Source organism: Corvus moneduloides, chromosome 2, assembly GCF_009650955.1.
Source record: "Corvus moneduloides isolate bCorMon1 chromosome 2, bCorMon1.pri, whole genome shotgun sequence".
In the NCBI taxonomy this organism is placed as follows: Eukaryota; Metazoa; Chordata; class Aves; order Passeriformes; family Corvidae; genus Corvus; species Corvus moneduloides.
The window spans coordinates 16156672-16168186 of NC_045477.1; the positions used below are offsets into that span (position 1 = coordinate 16156672).

Genomic DNA, 11515 nt, shown 5'->3' on the forward strand with positions numbered 1-11515 from the left:
CAGAGGATTGCTCTTCATGGGAGGATTTCAACTGGGATCTCTTGAGAGGTCAGGGTAACAGCTGAAATGTCACAGAATGTACCCAGAGCAGAACTAATTGTAAGGATAAGCCAGTTCAGGACTTGTCACCTCAGAACAGCAAAATAGAAATGAGAATGTAACTCTCCTTTCTCAGAGAAGACTCCAAGGAAACAGCAGCAACCAAACATCTGAGATGCAGCTCAGTTTTCCTCTGACCGGGTCACAAGCACCTTGGTAGCTTCTGGACTCAGCATGGCTATTACCGCTGGCCTGGTTCCTACGGTATATCACCGTGTCCCGCAGCTATAGGGAGGAGGAGGAGGAGAAGATCCAGCAGGCAGGAATTGTGCAGCAAGATTGATTTATTTAATTATTTTACAAACTCTTTCATTGACTTTTTTCTTCATAGTCTAATTGGACAAAGGACCAGCCACCCCTTGGGGGTGATTGGCCAAAATCCTAAAACATCCATTATCAAAATATTTTCTACTATACCATAAACAAGACTTTCCAAGGTTGCAGGTGGCTTGGTTGTTTACATTCCCTGCTACCTCTTCTGTGAGAGAGAAAAGTCTCTCACGGACTTAGAAAAATAACAAGAAGATCCTCACTAACAGCATTTTTGTACCTACAATTCCCCCTTTTTGTTTTATAAGATAACAACTCTACTATTAATCCTGAATAGAAATCTACATCAGTTATTAATTCTAAAAATGTCCTTAAGGCTTTAACTATCTGACTCCATAACAAGAAATTTAAAATTCAGTCTCTGCTTGTGGAAGGACCATCCCAGTCTCTGCTTGTAGAAGGACCATCTGCCTGATGGTTGACATCCTGGTCATCATCAGAAGAGTCATTAGGCTGATGATCTACATTCTGGTCGCCATTTGGATGGTTGGCGTTCTGGTCATCATTTGGAGGTTGCCTGTTCTGCCTCTGGTGCCGCAGGTCAGGGCGAACGCATTTTGAAGGTTGCCACCGTACCCCAGTATCTGTGGAAACGCAAGCATACCCACGACCCCAAACGATAAGCTCATGCGGGTCTTCCCATTGGTTAGTGAGTAAATTCCGTACCCAGACTTTTGCCCGGGGCAGCTGTCTGTCGCCTGCAGACTGCAATGAGAGAAAATGATTCAGAATAACAGGATTATTTGAATTTTGTGGTACTGTAAGGTGATTAATTGTATACAAAGCTTTTGCTAGTCGGCTCTGTGGGGTTTCTCCATGCATTCCCCTTTTCTGTTTGTCCAAAACACGCTTCAAGGTACCATGAGCGCGTTCGACAATGGCTTGGCCAGTAGGAGAATGTGGGATACCAAAGGTATGGTCTACACCCCATAGGTGTAAAAACTGCCGCGTCTTCTCCGAGGCGTAGGCAGGACCATTATCGGTTTTCACAGAAGCTGGCACGCCCAGGACTGAGAAAGCCAATTTCCAATGGGCAATGACATCACGTCCCTTCTCTCCAGTGTGAGCAGTAGCCCACATAGCCGAGGAGAAAGTGTCAATAGACACGTGCACATATTTCAGCCGACCAAATTCTGGGATGTGAGTTACATCCGTTTGCCAAATCTGCAAGGCTTTTAGCCCTCTGGGGTTTACCCCCGCTGGCAAAGGCGCAGCAAGTCCGTGACAGTCAGCACAAGTGCTGACAATGTCGCGCGCCTCGGTTGGCGTTAAATGAAACTGCTTCTGCAGGGTATGTGCACTTTGATGGAAGAAACCGTGCGATGCCTTGGCTTGTGCAATTTTGTGAGGCTGAGGCCCTACCCACGCAGGGTTGGCCAGCATGTCAGCCCTGGCATTGCCTTCTGTTAGAAACCCTGGTAAATTGGTGTGGCTTCGAATGTGCAGAATGTAATACGGATGCACTCGAGCCTGAATCGCAGACCACAAGGTTTGCAACAGTGAAAACAGAGCCACATTGTTCACCTCCTTCAGAAGTGAACAATCTAAGCGTTGAGTTATATCTGCTACATAAGCAGAGTCAGTAACCAAATTCAAAGGTTCCTGTGAGAATCGCTGAAAAGCCATGGTAACAGCCCTTAATTCAACTAACTGAGCAGAGCCTGACTCGTGTTCCTTCAGCACCTGCCATTCCGATCCCTCCTTCCAGGTAACAATGGCTTTCCCAGTTTTCCCTGAACCATCCGTAAAGACGGTGGGTCCTTGCACCGGCACTCGGCTATTTCTCGGCCGCAAGGAAAGTACGGTCGATTTTGCCAGCTGCAGTAATTTATGGCTGGGCAGATGGTAAGTGATCTGCCCTGAAAAGTTTTGCAGCGCACTTTGCAAAGGAGCACTATGGATGAGGCTCCACTCAAAGTATTCCTTTGAGATCGGAATGACAATTACTGCAGGATCCGCAGCCATCAGTTGCAAACACTGTTGACGGCATTTGATTATCAGAGAAGCGACCAATTCAAACACTGTGGTCACCGTCCTTTTTGGCTGGTGAGGCAAAAAGACCCATTCTAGGATATGCAAAGGATCAGGCCATTGTGCATTCCACTGGCCAATGATACCTGTAGGATGGAGGTCTGGAATAGTAATGTAAATAGTGATAGCAATGGAGGGATCCACTCGATAAACCTGACGAGCAGAAACAGCCCGTTGGACCTCCTGCAGCGCTTGCCGCGCTTCCGGAGTCAACTCCCGAGGTGAATTCAGACCAGGGTCCCCTTTTAATAAATTAAAAAGAGGGGAAAGCTGCTCTGCAGTTAGACCTAAATAAGGTCGTAACCAATTGATGACACCCAACAGCTTTTGAGCATCATTCAAGGTTTTAATCGAATCCGGGAATTGCACCTCTTGGCGTTGGATAATTTGGTCCAAAATTTTCACTCCTAAATATTTCCAAGGAGGATGCTGTTGAACTTTCTCCGGAGCTACCGCTAATCCATAGGCATGCAGAGCAGCGAGCAGCTGAGGCTGTATTCTCAGCAGCTCGTCCCGAGTGGACGCTGCCACTAGGATATCATCCATGTAGTGGTAGCAGCGTGCATCAGGAAACTGCTTGCGAACTCCGGCTAATGCTTGGGCGACATACCACTGACAGATAATTGGGCTGTTCCTCATCCCTTGAGGGAGGACCTTCCATTGGTATCTCTTAGCAGGTTCAGCATTGTTAATGGCAGGCACAGTAAAGGCAAATTTTGGTTTGTCATCAGGATGCAAAGGAATTGTGAAAAAACAATCCTTTAAGTCAATGATCAGGATGTCCCACCCCGTAGGAATCATGGTGGGAGAGGGCATGCCAGGTTGCAATGCCCCCATACCTTCCATTACTGCATTAACTTTCCGGAGGTCCTGCAGTAACCTCCATTTCCCTGATTTCTTCTTAATTACGAAAACAGGAGTGTTCCAGGGGCTAGTAGAAGGTTCAAGGTGCCCCTGTTGCAACTGTTCCTGAACCAGCTGATGAAGGGCGTCTAACTTCTCTTTTGGTAGGGGCCACTGCGGCTCAAAGACTGGTGTGTCAGTCAACCACCGCAAAGGCAGTGTAGGATGCTGTGCGCCCTTACACACAGTGACCCCTGCTAAAAATTTGTCCCAATCTGTACGCCCCAAGCTGCCAACACATCCCGCCCCCAAAGGTTAAGGGAAGTGGTAGCAACATAAGGCCTGATTGTAGCTGTGTGCCCCTCTGAGTCCTTCACCACCACAGGCCATTCGCTTAGATAGCTCTGTGTGGATCCTCCTAATCCTGCGATGGCCGATCCCACCGGGGCTAAAGGCCATGAGGGAGGCCACGCAGAGAAGGAGATGATAGTTACATCAGCACCCGTATCAATCAAACCTCGAAGCTGAATCCGGGGCAGACGGGCGTTCGGCAGGATCAGGGTACATGTCATCTGTGGCCTTTGGTCAGAGATGTCTGCAGTCCAGAAGGCCTGCGGAAGTCCCATAGATTCACTGCCGTTATCTTCGTGAGTTTGTTGCTCTATCCTGGGGACACAAGACTTAAAAGGCACCAATTTAGCAAGGCAGGTCTTTTCAGGAATAGTTACAGGGGGTTTTTGCGTGTAGACCATAGCGCAAATTTGACCTTTAAAGTCAGCATCAATAACTCCTGAGTGCACTAAGATTCCTTGATGGGCAACATCAGGTTTTCCCACCAGCATCGCACTGGATCCCTGGGCTAAGGGTCCATATGCATCCAAGGGAACCTTATAAATACCGCTGGAGTCTAAGACGACTGCAGCTGTGGTGTGGACGTCAAACCTGTCTGATCCCTGGGTGCCATCTGATCCCTGGGTGCCGTCTCTAGGGTGGCTGGGTAGGCCTGTGCCTGTACCTGTGCCACTCTCTGGGGGAGTGACTGCATCGGAGAGCAATTCCCCCTCCTTGCACCCCGGCGGAAGTTTCCCGACAAAGGCTGACCATTGGCATGAGTCCGGGATCTACAGTAGCCCGTGCAATGCCCTGGCCTGCCACACCTTTTGCACTGGGGGATCGGTGCGTTCTCTTTTTGGCTAGGCTTAGGCCGCTTCCGTTTCTTCACCTGTTTTGGTTGCTTTGGTTCACGACCAGAAGATGCGCAAACAGGCTGCAGGAACGCAGCCAAAGCAGACCTTCTCTGGTTCCCAGATCCCACCTTAGCGCAGGCTTCGACCATGTCTGTTACCTCGGGATCCCCTGGTAAGGCATCTATGATTTTTCTGCACTCCTCGTTTGCGTTATCTCTCACTAACTGCCTTAACAACAACTGTCTTAACCCGTCATCTTCAACCTGCTTCTCGAGAGAAGCAGCAACTTTCTCTACAAAAGAAAGGAATGACTCTGATTTCCCTTGAACTATTTCAGTATATCGCTTTCTGGGTGCTGACAACTCTATGGTTTTCAACAGGGCAGCCATGCCGACCTGTTGTGCTTGCTGCAGGATGCTAGAGGGCAAGCTACCCTGTAGGCTGGGATCAGAGAAGGGACCAGTCCCCATCAAAGCATCCATTCCTGCTGTCTGTCTAGGATCAGCAGCAGGGAGCTGCAAATTTGCTAATGCAGTCTTCTTGGCCAGCTTTCTTCAGGTTGTCTCAAAAACTGTAAATTGTACAGGTTGAAATAGAATTTGACCTAAGTGTCTGATATCAAATGGAGAAAGCAAATCTGTATTTATCACCCTTATTATTTGCATAACCTCAGCAGAACCCAGCCCATATTGTGCCACCTTGGATTGGAGGTCCTGGGCAACTTTCCAAGCAATTACCTCATGCTTGTCATGCTCTCCTGAATCTGGGAGAGCCTTATACACTGGGAAAGCTCGGATCTCTTTTGGGGAACCAGTACCATCCTGAACGTCGGGCACAGCCTGCGGATGGAGTGTAACAGCTCCCCGGTTACCCCCAGAATCCTCAGATCTATTTGGCAGTCCAAGGATTTCTAATAACCTCCAGTCACCCTCCCCCAATGCTTGCACCTTAAGAGACTCTAGGAAGCGATTATGATGCGTCGGACGCACTGTTACCGTGCAGTCCGGAAAGGTCCAGGGGCGAGACCGGCGCAGCCTTTTTCTTCGCTGCGCGGCTACAGCCGCCTGACGACCTGGGGCCAGAACCCCATCTGCCTCACTGCCTGACGAGGAATCATCAGGCAAAGGCAACTCAGAGATGCTGGGAGGGAACAGAAATGTACGGGGAGGGGAGGCACTTTGGCTAAGTTCGCCAGAGCCAGAACAGACAGGACAGAGTGCAGCTGGCTGCGCGGCAGTTTTTACAGCAGTCTCTTTACGGGAGGCCGTCTCGGCCAGTTCCGACCGAGCTGGTACTGAAGCTGCAGCCGACTCTGGAACTACGGCTGCGCCCGGCGCCGCAGTCGGCGCCGCGCTCGTCTCCCGCACAGCAGCCACGTTCGGCGCGGTTGCGGCTTCCGCCGCTGTTTCGCGCTCCCCGGGCGCGCTCGGCGCCGCCGTCTCTGGCCGGCGCACCGCGGACGCGCCTGGCGCCGCTGCTGGTCCGTTCTCTGCGGGCGCTCCCGGCGCCGCCGCTTCTGCCCGCTGCTCAGCAGCCACTGCCGCTTCCGGGTTTTCCCGCGGCAGCGCTGTTCCCGGTTTCGCCGCCGGCTGCGCCGTTTCTCGGCTCAGAGCTGCATCTCCCGCTTCTGGCGGGAGGGGCGTGGCCGGCGCGGGCGGCACGGCCGGCGCTGGCACCGCTTGCGGCGCGGGCTCGGGCATTTTCCGCTCCAACAGGCTGAGCAAGTCCCCCATCCTTCGGGATAGGTTTCGCAGCTCTGCCAGAAAGGGCAAATGCTGCATAAAAGGGTCCATGGTTCGGTTCTGCGACTGCGCAGAACAGTCCAGCGCCAGGGAGGGCAGCGGACCATAACCAGGCAGTTCCGGGGGGGGCACGCCCGGCGCTACGCCCGCTAAGTTAGATCCAGGTGCATACGGAACCGAACTAGGACGCTCTCTGGGCGTCCAGTTGGCTAAGCCGCTGATCTGCGGCCCTGGATAAGCCGTGGCTGCCGTCCAGCCGAACGGCAAGGCAGGCTGTGCGCCCTGCCTCTGCCCTGACCCCCCCGCCTCTGGCGGCGCGGGGTCCCTGGGGGCTGCGGAGTCCTGAGACTGTGCAGGGTGAGCCGGCGCAGGCTCTGCCTGTGGAGCCGGGGGGGTTATTCCGAATCCACCATCACTTGCCCCAGAAGCCCAGTCAGCGGGGCCCCCCTCGGACATTCCTCCGTCACTTATCACCGAGACAGGCGATCCAGCCCTGCTATCACAGTCAAGGTCTGTCAGCAGAAAAAATAATGAACGCCAGGTTTTGTATAATCCTAACGCTGCCGGCTCCCCAGTCGGGAGCTCGTGTCGGACAGCAGAGCCGAGTTCCTGCCATAAGGCAAAGTCCAGGGCAGTATCTCAGTCCATGGAAATCCCTTTTAAAGTAGCCCAGTCCAATAATTCCCGAACTGAGTTTTCAGGAATGGAGGTGCGCAATATGCTAAACACACCTTTCCAGACCAGTACGACAGCGTCATTCTGTGAGCCGCTGTTCGCCATTTCTCAGTTCTGTCGGACCTCCCGGTCCCGGGGGGGGTAAAAGGAACAGCGTACCTCTACAGGAATTCGGCTTGGCTCGCAGCAGCAGGACACGTCAGAGAGTGCAAATCACGTCGGGCAGCACCAAATATTACCGCTGGCCTGGTTTCTACGGTATATCACCATGTCCCACAGCCATAGGGAGGAGGAGGAGGAGAAGATCCAGCAGGCAGGAATTGTGCAGCAAGATTGATTTATTTAATTATTTTACAAACTCTTTCATTGACTTTTTTCTTCATAGTCTAATTGGACAAAGGACCAGCCACCCCTTGGGGGTGATTGGCCAAAATCCTAAAACATCCATTATCAAAATATTTTCTGCTATACCATAAACAAGACTTTCCAAGGTTGCAGGTGGCTTGGTTGTTTACATTCCCTGCTACCTCTTCTGTGAGAGAGAAAAGTCTCTCACGGACTTAGAAAAATAACAAGAAGATCCTCACTAACAGCATTTTTGTACCTACACATGGCCAATGGCCACTGGCCACAACACAGATCTTCTGAACTTACACTGGCAGGGACTGATGCCATTTGCACTTCAAAGTGGAATTTCAAGGGGTAAGTTTAGTCAGCCTGGAAAGGACAAATACAGCTGCAAAATCTGAGCAAGAACAGTCAGTAAGGTCTTGTTCCAAGAATGTCTCTGAATAAATTTTATGCTCGGTTAAAAGTTGCTTCAGTTCTTCCCTGAATCAGTACTGAATACCAAAACCACCAGACTTAGGGGATGATGAGAGTTTGATTTTACTGGGATACAGTATCTCCTTTTTGCAAGCTGCTTTTTTATTTGTTACTACATGGATACACTTGAAAAGAACAGACAGGCTACACTGGAAAATATTTAAATACATTCTGATCTCTGTGAATCAGCAGTAACCTGCAGCTGATGCCACAGTTGTAGCACTCTCAAACTCCTCAGATACCCAACTCAAACTAAGAGCATTCAGTACTTTTAAATCCTTGAAGAGACCCACTCCTTGTGGTTTGCATATAAACCCGAGAAAAATAATAGTCTTAATGCTGAAAGATTATGCTTTAGGTAATGGAATACTCTATTCTGAAGTCAAATAGCTGCTGCAGAATTACAGTTAGCTTCGTAAGTACGTGGAACATTTTAAATCATAAAGATCTGGACTGCATATAGTAGAGAATAAGTAAGGTTGAAACAACATGCATGACAAATACAAAAAGTATTACTTGGTGACCTAAAGTTTTAAAATGCCCAAGACAATATTCAAAAGTAAGCAGATGCTCACAGTCTCTACCCTCATCTCTTTGCTAAGGCTGAACATCCTCATTACTGATACATAATATGATTTTAAAACCCTGGTTTTATGCAATTGAACTGAAGTAAAATCTATGATGTTTTAATATTTCTTTTGCATTTCTTCTCCCACTTGTGAGTTTTGCTGATTCAGTATTTTTATACTAAAATCAAAGTATCATTTGCTGATATAAAAGGCATTTTAGCATATTTCCAATGTATAGAATATTAAAGTCCAGGTAAAAGTTAATCAGCTATAAATTAGAGTATTTCACATACAAAAATTTTCCTTATGTTAACATTTTAGTTCATAAACTAGTCACAAACTGCTTAAAAATAGGCACTTAAAAAAACTGCACTTGGCCAAAAATAATACCCATCATTTTTTAGTTACTAAATAACTCTAATAGCACTTCTCCTTGTAACATGATTATCAGACCAATATGCACAGTGATCATTGGGTATTACCAGCTGTAAGTAGAAACAGAAAACAGTTTCAATCTTCTTTGTTCTTGCTTATTGCCCCCATTTCAAGGAAAGGCAGAGCAGTTACCTCAGGACAACAGTTGCTGTTTTCCCCCAGAATAAGCCCCAGCAGCTGCCTCTTGTTCTTTTGAAACAGCTTGTTGAACCATTTGCACCACTTACACATTCCTACATGGGAAGAGCCCCACTTCCATGTGCTGCAGCTGAAGCTAAGAACTGGTGTTAAGCGCTACTCATCAGACACTAACTTATAGGAACTGTTTCTTTGGTCACATGTTGTTTAATCATGAAACATGATGGCCCAGAGTGGACAGTATTTTTATTCATCCTGAGCCATGGCAACCTTTGCAAGTTATTTCAATACCTGGCCACATATGTTGATGCAAAACCCAGTCCTATTTGTCCCTGAGCCAATAACATTGTCCCAATAGTGCTGGCTGTTTCAACAAGCAGTCAATATCCATGTGAAGTCATGTTAATTATTTCCCTGAATATCCAGGGATATTGGATATGGAGGGGGGTGGGGGATACTGTATCACAGTCTGTGAGGTTGGAGTATAAGGTGGAGGTAGGTCAGCTCAGTACTCCATTTCATATTCATAACTGTATGGTGGTGGAGGCACTGCAATGGGAGAAAAAAGAAGACACAGTTAAAAACCTGTTTTTCAGATGCAGCCTTCAAGTATTTTCTTGCTGACATCCATCCATGCAGACTTGCATGCAACTGATATAAAACCTCCTGGCAATGCATTCTTTTTTTTTCAGGCTGCCATTATACAGTCAATTTATATCAATGTGAGTCATTGTTTATTGCCCTTTCCTTCACTCCTTAGCTGTTTGCCCACCAACAGGCTCTGCTAGTTACAGTGTTTGAGTACCTGTAATGGCAGATGATACCAGGCAAATGTGGCAGAGCTAAACTTTGTCAGGGTGTAGTGGTTTTGGTTCAAAATATTCATTACTTACTTATTTTCCTTCTGTGAGATAAGAATTAGGAGAAAGCAAAGCAGGCACAAACCTTAAACAGTTGCAGTACAACGAAAGAGTTTTATTACTAATAGAATTAAAAGTAAAGAGAAATAACAAGAAATTAAAGCGAATCCCCCCCCCCCCCCCCTTTCCAGCACTTCTCTCCTTTTACCCAACTCACACAAAGGATAACAGAACATGGGATGTTAGTCAGTGTTCCAGTTCTTGAAAAGTCTCTCTCGTATGCTTAAGGAAAAAAGGGTTTTCTTCAGTTGCATGTGGTTCCCAAACTGCCACTAACAGCAGACCCACCCGGAAACAATCAATCTGCTGTGGTGTAAAACATCTCTTCCATGAAAAATCTCACAGTTCCTTCACACTGCAAGACATGGGACATCACATGGGGTTATTAATCTTTTTAAGGATGAGTTATTTTGGGCCTGCACACAAAGGCTTTCTTCGCCACAAGTCTCTAAAAGCCTCTCACTGCTTCTATATAGCCTGGCATAGGCACTCTTCACAATCTTCACAGGCCACACGTGAATTCTTCATCCCCCCATGTACTTCAAATGGATTAAAGAGACAAACAGTTTGTGATATTACAGTTTCTTACCACGCCACGCAAGAAGGTTTTTAAGCCACGCGCAAGAATCGCGGCACCGCCCTCTTTTCTCCCGTCGCCATTTTCAGCTTCGTCTCACATGACTCACTTTCTCTGACTCTGAAGCTGCCATGTTGAAGAGTGTTCTTGTTCAGGCTTTATGGTAGAAAAAGCCTCGCTCCCTCTGTGCTGCTGGCTGCATGGTGTCCTCTTCAGTTCAGCACAAAGTGTGCTGGCTGCAGAAAGGAGGATACGCCGGCTCCCGTTGACTCCGCCGGCTCTGCATAGAGAGAAGGACCCGCCTGTCCCCAGAAGCCGCGCTGGATGGGTTTAGCTGTGAGCAGTCCATGGCTGGTTTTAGCTGCCTGCGGCTCTGGGACAGTCCCCCCCAAGCGACCCAGGGTCCGTGCCGCGGCGTTGGGAAAGGGGGTGTCTTGGTTTCGAAAGACAGGTGTCTGCTAAGGAAGGCAGAAGCCCCCCTTGAAGTGGCAGATATAACCCCTTTCCCTCTGAGTTATTATATTTTGAAATCAAGGGCCTTTAGGCAAAGATGTGGGAAATAGGAATAACAGTTCTTTACTATATATATATATATATATATATATATGTATATAACCAGTCAAACAAAACAACAACAACTATGGCAGTAACAGCAAACACAAACCCAGTCCCAGCCTTCTCGGCTGTCGGGCCCTTTCCCCTCGGGTGCAGTTCCGCTCGCAGCCGGCAGGGGCGCTGGCGGCTCCCGGTGAGCAGGGCAGGTGCGATGGTTCCCCCGCGGCTACAGGGGGCGCTCCGGAGCGAGCTCGGGGAGCACGCGGCACCAGTGCCCTGGGATCCCGGGAAGGGATGGAACAAAGGCTTCACAAACCCCTGGGCAGCCGATCCCAGACTCTCGGGAACAGCAGGCTGGAACGGCAGGCTGGAATGGCAGGCTAGAGCGGCAGGGAGAAGCAGCAGGCACAAACACAAATCCCGGGTGGCAGACGAGATGTATCCAAAAGGGGAACCCCCCGGAGGTCCACGCAGGCAGGGAGAGCAGGGCTACAACGCAGCGAAAGCTCGAAGTAGCAGCGGGGCAGGGCAGCCACAGCCCGGCCTCCAGCAGGGCAGGGAAAACGGCTTTGGGATCCCGGCGTTGTTT

General features: G+C 49.0%; 1 long non-coding RNA gene across 1 annotated transcript; it reads right to left on the reverse strand.

The window, feature by feature from the left end:
* Positions 1-7811: 7811 nt before the first annotated feature.
* Positions 7812-10554, reverse strand: LOC116438685. Its single transcript, XR_004237880.1, has 2 exons — positions 10384-10554; positions 7812-9423 (listed from the first exon to the last, which is right to left on the reverse strand). It is a non-coding gene; the product is annotated as an uncharacterized LOC116438685 (long non-coding RNA).
* Between the last annotated feature and the right edge of the window lie 961 nt (positions 10555-11515).